Here is a 15,230-nt window from a genome sequence, read left to right on the forward strand (position 1 = left end):
AAGCCAACGTTTCACGCACTTAAGAAAGAAAAGCAGTCAATTCGCGGGCCTCACTCACCCTCCCCCCTCACTGGCCGTCTGTCCCCTGCCAACACGGCAGCGACCACCCCAGGCCCAAACCCTGTGCCCCGAGACCAGAAAAACTCTCCCTCCACACATACCAGCAGGCGGCCCCACCCTCGATTATGAGCCCACGGAAGGGATGACGTCTCGTAACCGCGTTGGCGAGCGGGTCCCCTCCGCCCTCGCGGGTGCAGGACGGCTCCGTGGCATCGGCAGTTACTGTCCCCTTACTGGGACGGGAAACCGAGTTCTCGCTCGAGTCAAACCGTGCCCTAATGTTCGCTTCCCTCACACGCTGCCCAAGCCCGTTCCCCAAAAAGCTGGGCCCCGCCGCCACGGAGGCCTCACGGGCCTCTCGCGTTTCCTTTTCACCCGCAGGCCCCTCCCCCGCGCCCCATCTTCTCTCTCCCACCTCACAGCCCGCTTCGGGGTCCGGCTTCTCCCACCGAGGGACGGGGAACGGACGCCATTTTGCCGCGTTCCTCCCTCCCAGGGCTACCCTGCTGCTAGCGGGCCCCGGGTAACTAAAGGCCTCGGCTGCTCCCTTTGCCGCAGCGGGCAAGTCGACACCCCGCGCCCCCCGCGGCCGCGAGACCCCCGGGACCCCTCCTTACCAAATGGTGGTGACGGCAGCAAACGCAGAAAAACCGCAACTCGACTCCCAAACTTCACGAAAATGCCTGCGCAGCGCTCCCGCCGGCGCTTCCTTATATACTTGCAGGTAGCGCCGCTCCGATAGATCCTTCCGCAGAAACGCCGAGAAGGGACTACTTTTCGCAGCCCTCCTGCCCTCTGAAGAGAAACCCCAGACTCAACTAATTCCACTCATAAAATGCTCTCCCGTGAAGACTGGAGCTTTGGGGCCGAATCTGGCGCGGAGCGGGCCGCCGTCCCGAGAGGCCTGGCGGAGGGATCAGCGCGCTGGTTGAGCGCTGCGTCCGCGGACTTGCCCCGGGCTCGAATTGAGGGGAGGGAGAGTGGGGAGCGGGCGGCCTGAAAACCCGGCGTGGAGTCGCTCAGACGTCCGGAGCGGGCCGTCTCCACCGCCCGGCCTTGATGCCCCTTCCCCCCGGGCCGGACGGGCCCCGCCGTTCGCGAGGCCCGCCCTAGGCGTACAGGGCTCCGGCCGAGCACCTCACACCGAGTCGGGGTCGCGCTTGCCCAGCGCACACCCCGCCCTGCCCCTCCCCCCCCCCCCCCCGCGAATAAAGAGGGGTGTTTATTGTGAGTCATATTTAGATATGGGTAGTGTTTCTGTTGCCCAGAACTTCCCCCTCATCCTCAGCCCGTCGCGAGGCCTACTCTGGGAGTCCAGCCCCCCAACTTGCGGCGGCCGCACCCATCCCCCACCGGGCGGGCACCGAGACAAGACGGATGACTCGACAAATCCCAGGGACGCGGCCTCATGCCCGCCTCAGACGGGTCGTCAGGAGCCTCAGGAATTCCTCCGAACACAGGAGTGAAAACTAAGTTTCCAAGGGAGAAATGCCTATGGCAGGTCTACATTGAATTTTGAAAAGAAAAGCAGAAATTCCACACAGCTGTGTAAAACTCTTTGCGCTGGACTTGAAAGCTGACAGAACTTTCTAGATTGCTCTTCAGCCTTCCTGGTTTGTGCTTGATTATCAACAGGGAGGCGTTGGAATTTGAATTCTGTTGACATTTAGTTGAGCTCAGAAATCAGAAATCAAACCTATTTAAACCCGAGATTTTAAGAAGATACTTATTGAATCTAAGTTCTGTTTATTCCTGGGGAAAAAAATTAATATCCCAAATATAAAATTTAATTCTCTAGGCAAATTCCCTTTGGGTAAAAGAAGAGAAAAAGATCGTCAGTTAGATCTTTTTCCTTTTTTTTATGACAATCTATTTTATGATCTCTATGTCCTTTCTCCAGCAGATTTTTCAACTATTTTGAAATATACGAATATGATGCCAACAGATTTTTTTGAAGTTTACAGTGGAAAATCTTCCTCATGCATTCAATTCCCCAGCCACCATTCTTTCTGGACTCTTCTAGAAATATTCCCTATTTGTACAAATGAGAGGAGGGTGTTTTTGATTTTTACCCTTAAAGCCTTCAAAAATATAGAAAGAGAAAAAGGGGCAACTGACTAAAAAATGTTCTGCCGTTAGGAAAAGACTACATTCCTGCTTGAAATTATGAACATTATTTAAACATTATACTTAAAACGTGAATCAGAACAAAACTGCTATATATTTTCTTTGGTAACCTGGGTATGTACTTATGAAAAAGCTCTGAGCAATTTTCAAAATAGACTTTAACCTCTATCATTTTTAACTTTTTTCAGAATGAATTTATTACTGGGAAATTAGAATGAATAATAAAAATAAAATGTCATTTTTCAGGTTAGCAGGAGACCCCAGTTGACAGGGACAGAGTAAAGAGACAAAGTTGGTGATTAAACATTATAGTTAATCCCACTAGGGGATTGTAAGTAGAGAAAAAAGTAAGTTAAGGGGTCTTTCACTCAAGAAAGCAGGTTTACTTAACCACAAAACCAGCAGGCTTGCTTAACAAAAAACCCATGCAACAGAAGCATGAGACATGCCCCGAAACAAACAACGGTGGAAGGAGACCCATATCCTGCCCACTGAGCTCAGTAACTTAATGATTCCTAGCACACGCTCCTCTGGGCGTACTAAAAACAAACATATAAGGAGAGGGTGACATTATACTGAAACCTGAGATGATTTACCATTTTTAATATATGTTACCACCTTTTTGCTCATTTCCACTGTGCCATGACAGTCCTGACTTGACTATGGAGGGACAAGAAAACTCCCCTGCCTGACCTGGAGGAGGAACTGATGATGGAAGCTTAACATCTACTCAAGAATGAGGAAGAAGGTGGTCTTTTCCCCCTCCCCATTTTTTGTTGGATTCTAAAGCTGTAGCCCACTAAGTTTTCGGGGTGCAGCCCCCTCTCGCCCACCCGCTTGGAAGCCTCACAAGCGTCCTAGTCTAATAAATCACTCCTTAGCTATCACTTTGCCTCTCGCTGAATTCTTTCTGAGCTGAGACATAAAGAACTGGAGCTCCTCGGAGCCTCCCACCCCACCCCGAGACGCATTTCTGCCGTTTCACAGTGACTTCCAACACAGACTTCCATGAAAGTTATTTCTAAATTTTTGGAAAGGGAGTTTAAAGGAACAGAACATCAAGGCTCTTTCTAAAGTTTTTTTCTCCCTAAATTTCAGAAAGAAGTTTTTGGAGGAACAAAAAGCTGAGACACTTTCTCAGGTGACCAGACCTGGCTTCAAACCACACCCTGTTTGCTTTGGGCTGTTCCTTTCCTGCAAGCCTTGTGATTCCTGTTGTTTAAAGGCTGAGTCACGAGTTTTGTGACATAGTTTTTTTCATGGTCCAAAAGGTACAGAGAAAAACAGGCCTGATTTCAGAGGCAAGGGAGGGAAAGGTACAGAGAAAAACAGGCCTGATTTCAGAGGCAAGGGAGGGAAAGAAGGAGAAAGAGGGGGGAGAGGAGAGAGAAGAGAGGCTCAGAGGGTGGGGGAATGGGCCCGGGGTTATCTCCAAAGAGAAAACAACATTCTTACGAGCTGAGAACACTGTGTTGTCTCTAGCAGAAAAATTCTCTGCACCACCCCTGTGGTCCCTAACTTAAGTCTAACTGTGGGTTCGGTTGAAGCACAAAGAAATAAACATTTGTCCAAGGGCACTGAGGTGAGGGGGAGGGGAGGGAAAAATGACCACCCCAAAGACAGGTGGCTGCTGTTTACCTCGAGCAGTGGTTCTCAACCACGAGAGATTTGGCCCATCGGTGGACATCTGGCCATGTCTGGGGACTTTTTTTTTTGGCCCCCTCTCCGCTCTCGGGATCTTAGTTCCCTGACCAGAGATTGAACCCAGGCCACAGCAGTGAAAGCACTGAGTCCTAACCACTGGACTGCCAGGGAATTCCCAGGAGACATTTGTGGTTGTCATACTGTGGTATTGGGGGTGAGGAATGCCACTAGCACCCAGTGATAAAGGCCAGGGATGCTGCTAAACATCCTTCAATGGACGGTCCCCCATAATACAGAATTACCCGGTCCCCAATGTCAGTAATCCATTGGGTTGATAAACCCTGCTGTACAGAGGAGTTTTGTTGCTGTTGTTACAACCGCTTTTCTATTTGCTGAGAAGGGCTCCCAAAGTCTGAATGTCCCACTTGGATTCAGGAATCGGGTATCAAGTCACGCTCCTAAAATCCCCTGACCTAGAATGCAATGTGCTAGAACGTGCTAGAAGCAGCTTGAGTCACTGGATCCATTTTCAGCTCCCTCATCCACTGACCCATCCTTTGCAGGCGGCCCAGAAGGGATTGCGTCAGAGCTGGCACCAATGGAAGAGTGACAGAGACCCAGCAGCAAGGCGGGATTGGTGGGCGGGCGTGAGCACGTGATGAGCTGAGCTCACAAAGGGCCTGGGTGTTGGGCTGCAGGGGGTGGGACTGGTGCCTGTTTGTCCGCCTGCCTTTCCTCCTTCCCCCAAAGGATTCAGCTCCGCTGAAGGTCACATAACCTTGTATGGGACTTAACTCAGCAACATGAGAATGTTCGCACAACGACCAGCAAACATTTTCCTCCTAAGGGAAAGGGTGAAATCGGAGAGCTGGATGGGAAAGGTTTGCCTTGTGTTGTCATCAGTTATATAATCATAAAAGGAAGTCAAGGGAATCTGCGCCTTAGCGGGGGAAAAAAAGAAGGAGAAGAAGCCCTAGAGGCTCTGTTCCTTTTCCTGCTTACATTTGTGTATTTGCATTGTGTGGCAGAAAACAAACTGCTCCGGCTTCAAAATAACCCATTTCATCCCCCACCAGTCAGAAAGTTCCAATTTTGCCTAGTATAGGAACGTTAAGAAGTTAGTTAACTTATTGGGCGTTTGTTTTGTGTTTTAATTTGTTGTCTTTAAATTGTGGCAAAATACACAGAATATATCATCTCAACCATTTTTTAGTGTACAGTTCAGTAGTGTTAAGTATATTGTAGGGGAGGAAAAATAATTTTCCTTTTACCCTTCTGAGTCCTGAACAAAACAAAACAAAGCACAATAATTTATTAACATGCACACGTCTTGAATATATTGGAGATACCCCGGAGGGAAAATGTGTCACTCAAAGATGTGACTTTAGAATTTAGGCTTAAATACCATCTTAACAGGGAAAGTCCTCTTAAGGGAGAGTAAATGATTTTTACTGGAAGAATAGAAGAATGGATATGATATGAGAGATATGATAGCTTCTGACACAGTTTGGTATCAACTTTTAGTCTCTCCTGTGTCAAGAGCCAATCTTCCCTGGTTAGTGAAACTCCTGGGTAGGGGATCTAGGACCATGGAGTTCCTTTGGAAGGATCTGTCTTTGGGCGGAGAAGGGGAGTTCGGTGAGAGCCTTGCTTTGCATTTGCTGTTTTTCAAGTGCTGGTAGCTCAAAATAACGTCAGGGGCATGTTCTGCTACCTTTCACCTTTCGCCCTGTTGTGCAGCCATCACCGCCATCCATCTCCACTTTTCATCTTGCAAGACTGAAACTCTGTACCCATTAAACACTAACCCTTCACCCCCAGCCCTTCGCAACCATCATTCTTTCTGTTTCTATGAATTTGGCTAGTTTTTAAATTTTAGATATTAGACCAGGATCTAACCTGTGTCCCCCTGCAGTGGGAACGCGGAGGCTTAACCACTAGACCGCCGGGAAGTCGCAAGAATGTGACTACCTTTGGTACCTCATATAATGGATTTTGATTTTTTTTAATTGTAAAATCAAATCTAATCATTGAAAAACATTTTTTTTCAAAGATTTATGACATCTTTTCTAGAAAGCTCCATTTCTCAGATAATGGATTTTGATTTTTTTTAATTGTAAAATCAAATCTAATCATTGAAAAACATTTTTTTGGATTTTGATTTTTTTTAATTGTAAAATCAAATCTAATCATTGGATTAGATTTGATATATAATGGATTTTGATTTTTTTTATTTGTAAAATCAAATCTAATCATTGAAAAACATTTTTTTTCAAAGATTTATGACATCTTTTCTAGAAAGCTCCATTTCTCAGCACACCTTGTTCTTTTTTCCTTATGGTGTTTTCCTTGTCATTGTGCTATTAGAAATATTTAAGCATAAGATACAAAGTAAAACAGAATCATATGATTCATTTCTTGTGAGGCCTGATGACTTTATAGAGATAACCTCAACGTTTTGTTCTCTTAAAACCTTGTTGACATTTAGGGAGAAATAACCTTCATGGAAGTTCATTACAAAGAGAACCTGTCACCAGTACTCCACTCCCTAACTGGGAGTCATTTCATGAATTTGTTTCATCTCAAGAAACGAAGGCTGTGCAGGGTCAGATCCCTCCAGCTCTAAGATGAGATGTTTTTATGATTTAAAACATGAGGTCAAATCAAATGAGAGACAGGATTTGATGGATGAGGAACTCATTATTTCCGCAGACGAAGAACCACCGAACCCAGAGTGCAACAGGACCCCTTCTTTTAATAAAATAGCTTTTATTTTTAATGATAAAGTACAGTGTATAAACATAGGTTTAAACAGTATGTGCGCCACAGTCATTCATGCGTTCATACGTGGCCTGTCGCTGAGGAAGCGGGAAGCACGGTCCCGCCTGCCGTGTCTGCTGGTTTCCTTTTGGGTGGCTCCCTCCGAAAATGGCTCCATTTTCAGAAGGAGTTGAGAGCACAACTGAAGGGCAAGGGCTCAGACCTTTGAATGACGCCTACGCTTGCCGTCTGATGGCTGGGAATGAGTCGCCAGGCCTCCAGGCCTTTAACTGCAGTCACAATGCCAGGAAGCGTAGGGTACCTTCCCTAAATGATCATTCTCACTTTTTCCGTGGTTTCAGTCATCATGTCAGGCTTTGCCTTTACATGTTTCTTGTAACTGCTTCCCTTTGCCTCTCCTAATAAAATTACATTTGGAGTGTTAGGGACTTCAAGAAGGGCAGATCCCACCTATTGTGAAAATCCCACTTCCAAGTAGTGACCGGAGGAGTAATACCCGTTATAATCACGTCCATGGTGTCTGTATGATGAACAGGGGCAGAAATTTGAGGGAAAATAAATAAATAAATAAAAAATCAGGGACGGTACAGTGGAGATGCCGGGGATCGAACCCGGGGCCTCATACATGCAAAGCATGCGCTCTACCGCTGAGCTACATCCCCCTCCCCTTTCTCTTCGCTTTCTGAAATTCTCTGCTATAGTCTATTCTTTAGATTTTTTTTTTCCTAAATTAAAATGCTGTATACCTAAATGGGTGTTAAAGTTTAAAGCAAACCAAAATCAATCGTTTTATGTTTCCCAACTAGACCCGTCGTTCACAGCTCTGCAGCTGAAATTCCAGCTGATACCGGAGCCAAGGAGCAAAGGGAGACAGACCTATTCTTGAATGTCGCTCCTCACAGACAGAAGAGAAGGAACAGAAAATAAAAGGGTTTCTTTCCAATAAATAAGGACATTGCCCGCATTGCACCTCCACCCAGAAATCTCCGGTTTCCTGGTCTTTAAATCCATACCAACCTTTGGTGACTGTGAGGTTTGCAGACCGTTTATTTTTCTTTTTATTTTTCTCCAACAAGAACTCTGACTATTGGGACTTCCCTGGTGGCGCAGTGGTTGAGAATCCAGCTGCCGATGCAGGGAACATGGGTTCGAGCCCTGGTCTGGGAAGATTCCCACATGCTGCAGAGCAACTAAGCCCATACGCCACAACTACTGAGCCTACGCTCTAGAGCCCGTGAGCCACAACTACTGAGCCCCATGAGCCACAACTACTGAGCCTGCACTCTAGAGCCCGCGAGTCACAACTACTGAGCCCACGAGCCGCAATTACTGAAGCCTGCGCACCTGGAGCCCGTGCTCCGCCACAAGAGGAGCCACCGCAATGAGAAGCCCCCGCACCGCAATGAAGACCCAACTCAGACAAAAAAAAAAAAAAAAAAAAAGACCTCTGAATGTCAACATGAACCCTCAGTGGAAAAGAATCTGAAAAAGAATATATGCGTATATACACTTGAAACTAACGCAACACTTCAATTAAAAAAAGATACATTAAAAAAAAAACAGATCCACCCCCACTAAAACGCTGAGGAAGGAAGGAATCTCCATGAGGTAGCTCACTGAAAAGAGCCATTCCTTAGCTGTCAATTAGCACCTCTTTTCCAGAGTGCTCCCCAAGGGGAGAGAAGTCACAATGCTATGGAGTGTCCCTCAAGTCATCAAGGTGCCACTCACTGGTTCGGTGAGAGACAAGGAGACACCGAAAACTGAGGCTACGCCTCTTTCCACCAGCACTTGAGATTTCCTGGCAAGAAATAGTCACTTTACTATGATGTGGAGAACGCACCCCAAAATACACTGCCACCCTAGTCCTTAACTAATCATCTCCCTTACAGCCTGCCAGTACCTGAAACCCCTCATAGTCAAGTCCCAAATGAGCTGGTGCCCGGGACACTGGACCCAGCAGCTGTGATTTCATTACCTCCCCTCTCTGGGCCTCATCTGTGAAATGGAGATTTGAATAGTAACTGCCTCACAGGGTGGTTGTGACCACTGAATGAGTTACACAGAGAAGGTATAGAACAGTGCCTGGTTCGAGGCCCGTGCTCTGAAATGCCAGTTCCCATTATTAAAAATGCTGTTATTATATAAACTCCAGCGAAGACCTACTACTTCTCATATTCACCCCGTGTGTGAACTGACGCTTTGCTGATACTGTTTGGGTGAAACAGGAAAGGAGCAGGAGGGCGATGGGGTGATCTGCGGAATGGGGCTCCGTTGAAAGCCATCCTCTCTCCTTATTGTTCTAGCTCGAGAGGGCAGCCATGAGAGCAAGCGACCTTAGCCACAGAACGGAAGAAGGACGGCAACATAAGTGGTGGTATTTTGGACGTGGTTCGGGAGCGAGCTGAGGGCCTGTAGTCAGTTCAGCAGGTGCCCCTGATTGCTCCAAACAAACCCGATTATGTTTGCTTTCTGTGTAAAACTTGGAATCAAATCCATGCTCCTCACTCTGGCCTTTAAGGCCCTCGGTGATCTGGCCTCTGTTGACCGCCCGTAACGTCCCTCCCTTACGCCCCTGCTCCTCTCTATGGGCACTCTAGCCACACCTGCCTCCTAGCTGTTCCTCAGGCGACCAGGCTGCTATGCACCTCAGGGCCTTTGCACTTGCCATTCCCGCTGTCTGGAAAGCTGTTCCCCAGATCTCCTCATGGTTGGCTTCTTTTCATTGGCGGGGTCCTCAGGAAGGCCTTCCTGGCCACCTCTCTAAAGGGACCTATGGGGCCATCCCTGGCGGTCCAGTGGTTAAGACTCTGCCCTTCTACTGCAGGGGCTGAGGGTTTGATCCCTGGTCGGGGAAATAAGATCCTGCATGCTGCACGGTGTGGCCAAGATTTTTTTTTAATTTAAAAAAAAGTAAAAAAAAAAAGAAGGGACCTGTGAATCCCATGCATTCGCTATCGCATCACTTCGATTTGTTTTGTTTTTCTCCGTAGCATTTATCAGTCTCAGAACCTGTTTTTATACAATTTGCCGATTGTCTGTGTCCACGCCTTGGTCCTAAGCTCAGTAGGGCAGAGCCTTGCCTGTTTTGTTTCCTGCTCTATCCCCTGAGCCTTGAACAGTGCCTGGCGCATAATAAGTACTCAGTAAATATGTATGGAATTAATGTGAAAAAAAATAAATGAACAGACAAATAAATGAATGAAGACTAGGAGCCTGGGAAGGGTAATATAGGCATGTTGCAGGAAGCTGAGTCTGCAACTGAAGTAAGACAAAAAAACCGTCCAGTTTAGACTCACCCTACCTCCTGTCTCAAATCCATAGACATTTTCTGAGGGCCAACCTCTGGGCCGGCGCAAGACATAAGAAGACGAAATATTTGCTGCAAAAAAAAAAAAAAAAAAAAAAAAATTTGCAGCCGAATGAGCATTTCCTGGCCTTAGGAGTTGACAGTTTTATTCTGGGAGATCATTATATAAACCAAACACTTGGCAGCGGCGCTGTGGCATGAGAAGGTGGAAAATTCCACTTCAACGTGAGAACTTTGTCTTTTTTCTTTCTTGTAACCATGTGACGGGAGGACGCTCGTCCGTGACTACGACCAAGCGGATGACAGACAGCCGCCGGTGCAAATCTCGCTTGCCTGCCAGGTTGATTCTTTCAAAGAATAAGGAATTTTTATGAAAGTTCTTTGGAAGAGAAATGAGAAAATGTACGGCAGCTCGAAAAGAGGTCGCGCCTCCCCGTCGGGGAATCGAACCCCGGTCTCCCGCGTGACAGGCGGGGATACTCACCACTATACTAACGAGGACAAGCTCTAGCAGGCGTCTTTCGGCTCTCCTCTTAAAGGTACATTCAGCGTTCCCTAAATAGTCACATGTTCCAAAAGGTTAAATACTTCATCTTTTCCTACAAAACAAAAGAAGGAAAAATCCCAGTTTATTTAATTCCATCTTAAAGAGTACTTTTCCTCCCTGGTCCATGATTTAGCCGTGAGGGTTCAGAGAGCAAAAATTAATAAACAGCAAAAATTAACTAACAGACATCTAACAGAGGTTAAGTGCCTATGAAGTGAAAGAAAAGAGTTAAGGAACTCTTGGTCTTGTCGGCTTTTTCCAGTTGGGGAGTTGTAAAGAGGTTCCCATACCCTCTGGCTTCCCTTCGATACTGCTCGGAGATGTTTTAAACAAAGAAAATGAAACCCCTTTATTCATTTGAAAGAATCACTTCGTCTTTTTTGTTTTCCCCCGACACATGGGAAGAAAAACTAAGCTGCCGAAACCCGGGATCGAACCAGGGACCTTTAGATCTTCAGTCTAACGCTCTCCCAACTGAGCTATTTCGGCTGCTGCCGTCGCTAACCTCCGCTTCTGGCCTCCTCGTCGTCTAATGGCCCTGGGTCCTCGATCTGGGGATCCGCTGCTGAGGAACCAGGGTCGGCGGGAACGCAGGCCTGCCAGGCTCGCCCCGCACCCGCCCCTTCTCGTCCTTCAAAGCCACCGCCTCCGAGAAGCCTTCCCTGATCACTCCTCCGGATGCGACCCCAGCCCTTTATTGTTTACTGTTAGCTTAGGTGTTGTTTTCCTTGTCCATTATCTGTCCCCCCCGGCTAGAATGACAGACCCACGACGGGCAGGGAACTCATCAGCCTCTGTCACTGCTGTATCGCTTAAGGCCGACAACAGTGCCTGGCACCTAATAGGTGCTTAAAAATATTTGCTGAATTAAGGAAAGAACGATTCTTACCTGGCTCGGAGCTCCGCTTTCTCAGGCTCCCTTCTCTGCGCAACTGAACAAGGTCTCCCCTTGGGTGGAGCTCACCAAGCAGCCCAAGGCGGGGCAGGGATGCGGACCACGCCAACGCCAAGGCGTGTGGGAGGCCGTGTGGGCTCTCCCTGCGGCAGTGACTGAGATTCGGTCTCCAAGCATGGCCACCCCACCTGTGGCAACTGCTCAGCTCCAAGGCATGAGGAAATCCACAGGTCGGCGTCCAGGTTTGGCTTTCTCTGCTTCCCTGCCCTTTGGGAGATGGGTGGCTGGGGAGTGTTGTCTGGGACAGGATGAACAAGCGTGGACGTCCTTCATGATGTGAAGTCATTTAATAAGTGTTTGCTGAGCACCTAATGACCCTGTGACCCAGTCACAAATACAGTAACAGAATAGTTCGTCATAATAAGAAGCAAAATAAATGGTAGTGATGGGATGGAACACCTGGGATGGGGGCAGTCAGAGAAGGAGAGAGTGCTGAGAAGACTTGGAGAATGAAGGGCCCGCTGGGGGAAGAGCCTCTGGAACAGAGGCAACAGCTGATGCAAAGGCCCTGAGGCTGAAACAGAGTCCGGCTAGTTATATGAATGGAAAGTCAGCGTGGAAGAGGTGAAGAGGGTGAGGGGACAGCAGATAGGAGGCGAGGACAAAGAGGTGGGCAGAGACCGGATCGTGCCGGCCTTGAAAGCCACGGTGAAGGGTTTGTACTTTCTCTTGTGTTGGAAAGCTGCTGGGGAGTGAGTGATATGATTCACCTCTTAAAGCCTCCCTTGACTGCTGTATGGAGAATGGACAGGAGGGGCTCAAGTGGCAGCAAGGAGACCAGTGAGGTGCTGACAGCTCAAAATAAACAGTACACCAAAACGGGATGTCCTAAATTCCTTCAGGAGCAAGGGGATACAGCAGGGGACCCTACTGCTGCTTTTCACGAAAGTGTAGTAGTTCTTGAAAAACTAAGTGTACCAATTTGATAAAAATCGAGTAAGGAAGAAATGAAGGAAGGAAGGGAAGGAGAGTGGAAAAAAAATAAAATAAAATTCGAACAGTCCAGAAAAGTACCGAACGGAAAGGCAGAGTCACTCCCACCTTATCCCAGTCCTTCTCCCCGGAAGTAACCAGGGTCTAGACCAGACTGATTCATGTGACCTCGGACAAGTTACCGGATCCACGCTCTGTGCCTGCGTTTCATCTGTCTGATGTGATAAAATAGCCCCTCCTAGGCTTATTGTGAGGATTAAATGGGTGCACACCTGTAAAGCGCTTACGAATACTGCCTGGTGCATGATGGGAGCTAGTTCGCTCTAGTTGTTGCTGTAATCCGATCATAAATACGAATATACTCACTATGTATATTTATTCTTACCTAGAAGGGAGCCTAGAGTGCTCATGGCTGAGTATACAGTATTCTCCACTATCTTCTTGAGGAAATGGACATACTCCGAAAACCAAATTTACACGCTTCCACGCATATCTGTCTATCATAGTCATATCACTTTGAAGAAGATGCCCCAAATGTCTTGTATGTGTGTTGGAGTGAGTTAAAATAATCACACAGCCTCCCCGTCGGGGAATCGAACCCCGGTCTCCCGCGTGACAGGCGGGGATACTCACCACTATACTAACGAGGACGAGCTACGACGGGTGTTCTCCCGCCAAACCCATAAAGAAAGACCATTCTTCGGCTGCTACACCCATCTACTCCGGACACCGGTCTCCACGGGCGCAGTGCCGCGCGCCCCTGGTTGGTGGGCTTCCTGGGACGGGAAAGACTTACTTGCGTCTCTGAAGGCGCTGAGCCTCCAGAACGGAAGAGACGTGGAGGAGCGAAGTCACTACTTCCTATATCCTCACTTCCAGCATGCAGCTCCACGGGTCTGGGGATGTAGCTCAGTGGTAGAGCGCATGCTTTGCATGTATGAGGCCCCGGGTTCAATCCCCGGCATCTCCACGTTTTTTGCGCCTAGAATTAATTTTTCCCCCCTCTGGATCACAGCCACACGACCAGAAGGCAAAGCAGGGAAGGGGACCCAAAGCCCCGCATCATCTGGCTTAAGAAGGGAGCTCCGTTGGAGAGGGCGGCGCTAGTCAAACGTCCTTGGTCTCAATCACAGATGCCCGTGTCCTCTCCCCTGGAGATTCGGATTCAGGTCAGCAGTGGGCCGCGTTTTTAAACAAACACTCGTAGTGATTCACGTCATCAAGCAGTTAGGAAACACTGAATTTCTAAGGAGGGTTTTGCAACTGTCCATTCCGTAACTCCTGAGCACCTAGTGCCGAGAAATGTGGACACATGGAGCGCCTGTGTGCTCAGGTAGCGTCAAGTACCCTTGTATCCCCGGATACCCCGGGCAAGGTTTCTCAGCCCTCCTGTCCTCAGTATTCCAGTCTAGGTAACTAGCAATAAGCAAGTAGCAATGAGCTTTATGAATACGGTAATTGTGATGAGATGGAGACTAAAGGGGGAGGACGTGGAGGCTGCCACAAAGTGTCGGGGGGGGGGCCTGTCTGCAGAAAGAGGAAATGGCAGGTGCAAAGGCCCTGAGGTTGAAGGGGGGTAGGGGGAGGAATCTGCATTGAGGGGACAGAAAAAAGCCCTGTGCAGGTTTAATGAATGAGGGAAGGAGAAGGTTGAATCTTTCAAGACACTGGAAGGCCTGTTGCAGGGGAATGACGTGATTTACTTAGGTTTTACAACAGCTCCCTCTGGCTGCCATGTGGAGTCCACTATAGGCGGGAAGAGTGGACATGAGACCCGCCAGGAAGCCACTGCCATGGCCCAAGCGGGAGCTGCTGGAGGCTTGCTGGAAGCGGAGGTGGGGATGGCACAGCAGGGGAAGTGCGGAACACGAGGGGGTTCTGGACACATCCCAGACGTGGACTAACAGACCTTGCAGATGGCTTAAATGCGGGAGGAGTGGGGTAGGGGAGACCGCCTAGTTTGGGGGAACAGTAGGGTTAGTAGCTAGGCTGTGGAGAAAGTGAATAGTTTTGGAATATTAAACACGTATCTCTGTTGTTTTGTCTTACGTGTGTTTATATTACAGAATTTGTGTTTATTTTTTACTTTTCTGGCTGTGCTGCGTGGCTTGCAGGAACTTAGTTCCCCAACCAGGGATCGAACCCGTGCGCCCTGCAGTGGACCACCAGGAAATTCCCGAGTTTATGTGTTGATATTAACACAAACTGATTCAGGAAAAATACCTAAGTAAAGGTGAGAAAAATGATCAACCTCTACAGGCTCACCGTGCCGCAGCATCACCACTAACACATTCACGAGCATCCATCCAAACTAGTCTCCACGTACGTGTGCGCACGCGCACGAGAAGGATGTCCCCGGACCATCCCCACGTTCAGAGGTTGGCCCAAAGAACTCAGTAGACGCGGTATACATCTGTTGTCACAGTCAACGTTTATTACGGCAACGTAGCCAGCGGGGAGCTGACTCCGGGGAGGGGACGCCCACTCCACAGGAGCCGGCGGGAGCCCTGGCGGACCTCGCGGGCTGTGGGCAGGGTGCACCACACCCGCAGGGAACAGGGAGCGGAGGAAGGGCCCGTGGTCGCCTGCTGCTCTACAAGGGACTAATGTCGTCCACAGAGCACGTTTAAAGCAGGACCAGCATGGGAGAAAAAACCACGATCCCCCCTGTAATAGTTACAAGTCTCCCCGCGTGGGACTGCCCAGGGCGGCGGCGAGCTGTGCCCAGAATCGAGCCAAGATGACCAAGAGTGTCCAGGGGCCCCACCTGCCTCCTGGGCGCAGTCTGGGGTCAGGGTGACCATGGCGGACACCGGCCACTGCCAGCCCCCTGGGTCCGCAGGCCAGTCCTCGGCCCTGCAAGCCGGCACCGG

At 48.7% G+C, this 15,230-nt stretch overlaps 5 non-coding genes across 5 annotated transcripts; 1 reads left to right on the forward strand and 4 right to left on the reverse strand.

Annotated features, from left to right (window-relative positions):
• Positions 1-7,202: 7,202 nt before the first annotated feature.
• On the reverse strand, positions 7,203-7,274 carry TRNAA-UGC (transfer RNA alanine (anticodon UGC)). The gene has a single exon. It is a non-coding gene; the product is annotated as a tRNA-Ala (tRNA).
• Positions 7,275-10,351: 3,077 nt separating this feature from the next.
• On the reverse strand, positions 10,352-10,423 carry TRNAD-GUC (transfer RNA aspartic acid (anticodon GUC)). Its single transcript has one exon. It is a non-coding gene; the product is annotated as a tRNA-Asp (tRNA).
• Positions 10,424-10,885: 462 nt separating this feature from the next.
• On the reverse strand, positions 10,886-10,958 carry TRNAF-GAA (transfer RNA phenylalanine (anticodon GAA)). The gene has a single exon. It is a non-coding gene; the product is annotated as a tRNA-Phe (tRNA).
• Positions 10,959-12,935: 1,977 nt separating this feature from the next.
• On the reverse strand, positions 12,936-13,007 carry TRNAD-GUC (transfer RNA aspartic acid (anticodon GUC)). The gene has a single exon. It is a non-coding gene; the product is annotated as a tRNA-Asp (tRNA).
• A 248-nt stretch (positions 13,008-13,255) lies between these two features.
• Positions 13,256-13,327, forward strand: TRNAA-UGC (transfer RNA alanine (anticodon UGC)). Its single transcript has one exon. It is a non-coding gene; the product is annotated as a tRNA-Ala (tRNA).
• Positions 13,328-15,230: the final 1,903 nt, after the last annotated feature.

The sequence above is a fragment of the Phocoena phocoena genome, chromosome 13 (assembly GCF_963924675.1).
Source record: "Phocoena phocoena chromosome 13, mPhoPho1.1, whole genome shotgun sequence".
In the NCBI taxonomy this organism is placed as follows: Eukaryota; Metazoa; Chordata; class Mammalia; order Artiodactyla; family Phocoenidae; genus Phocoena; species Phocoena phocoena.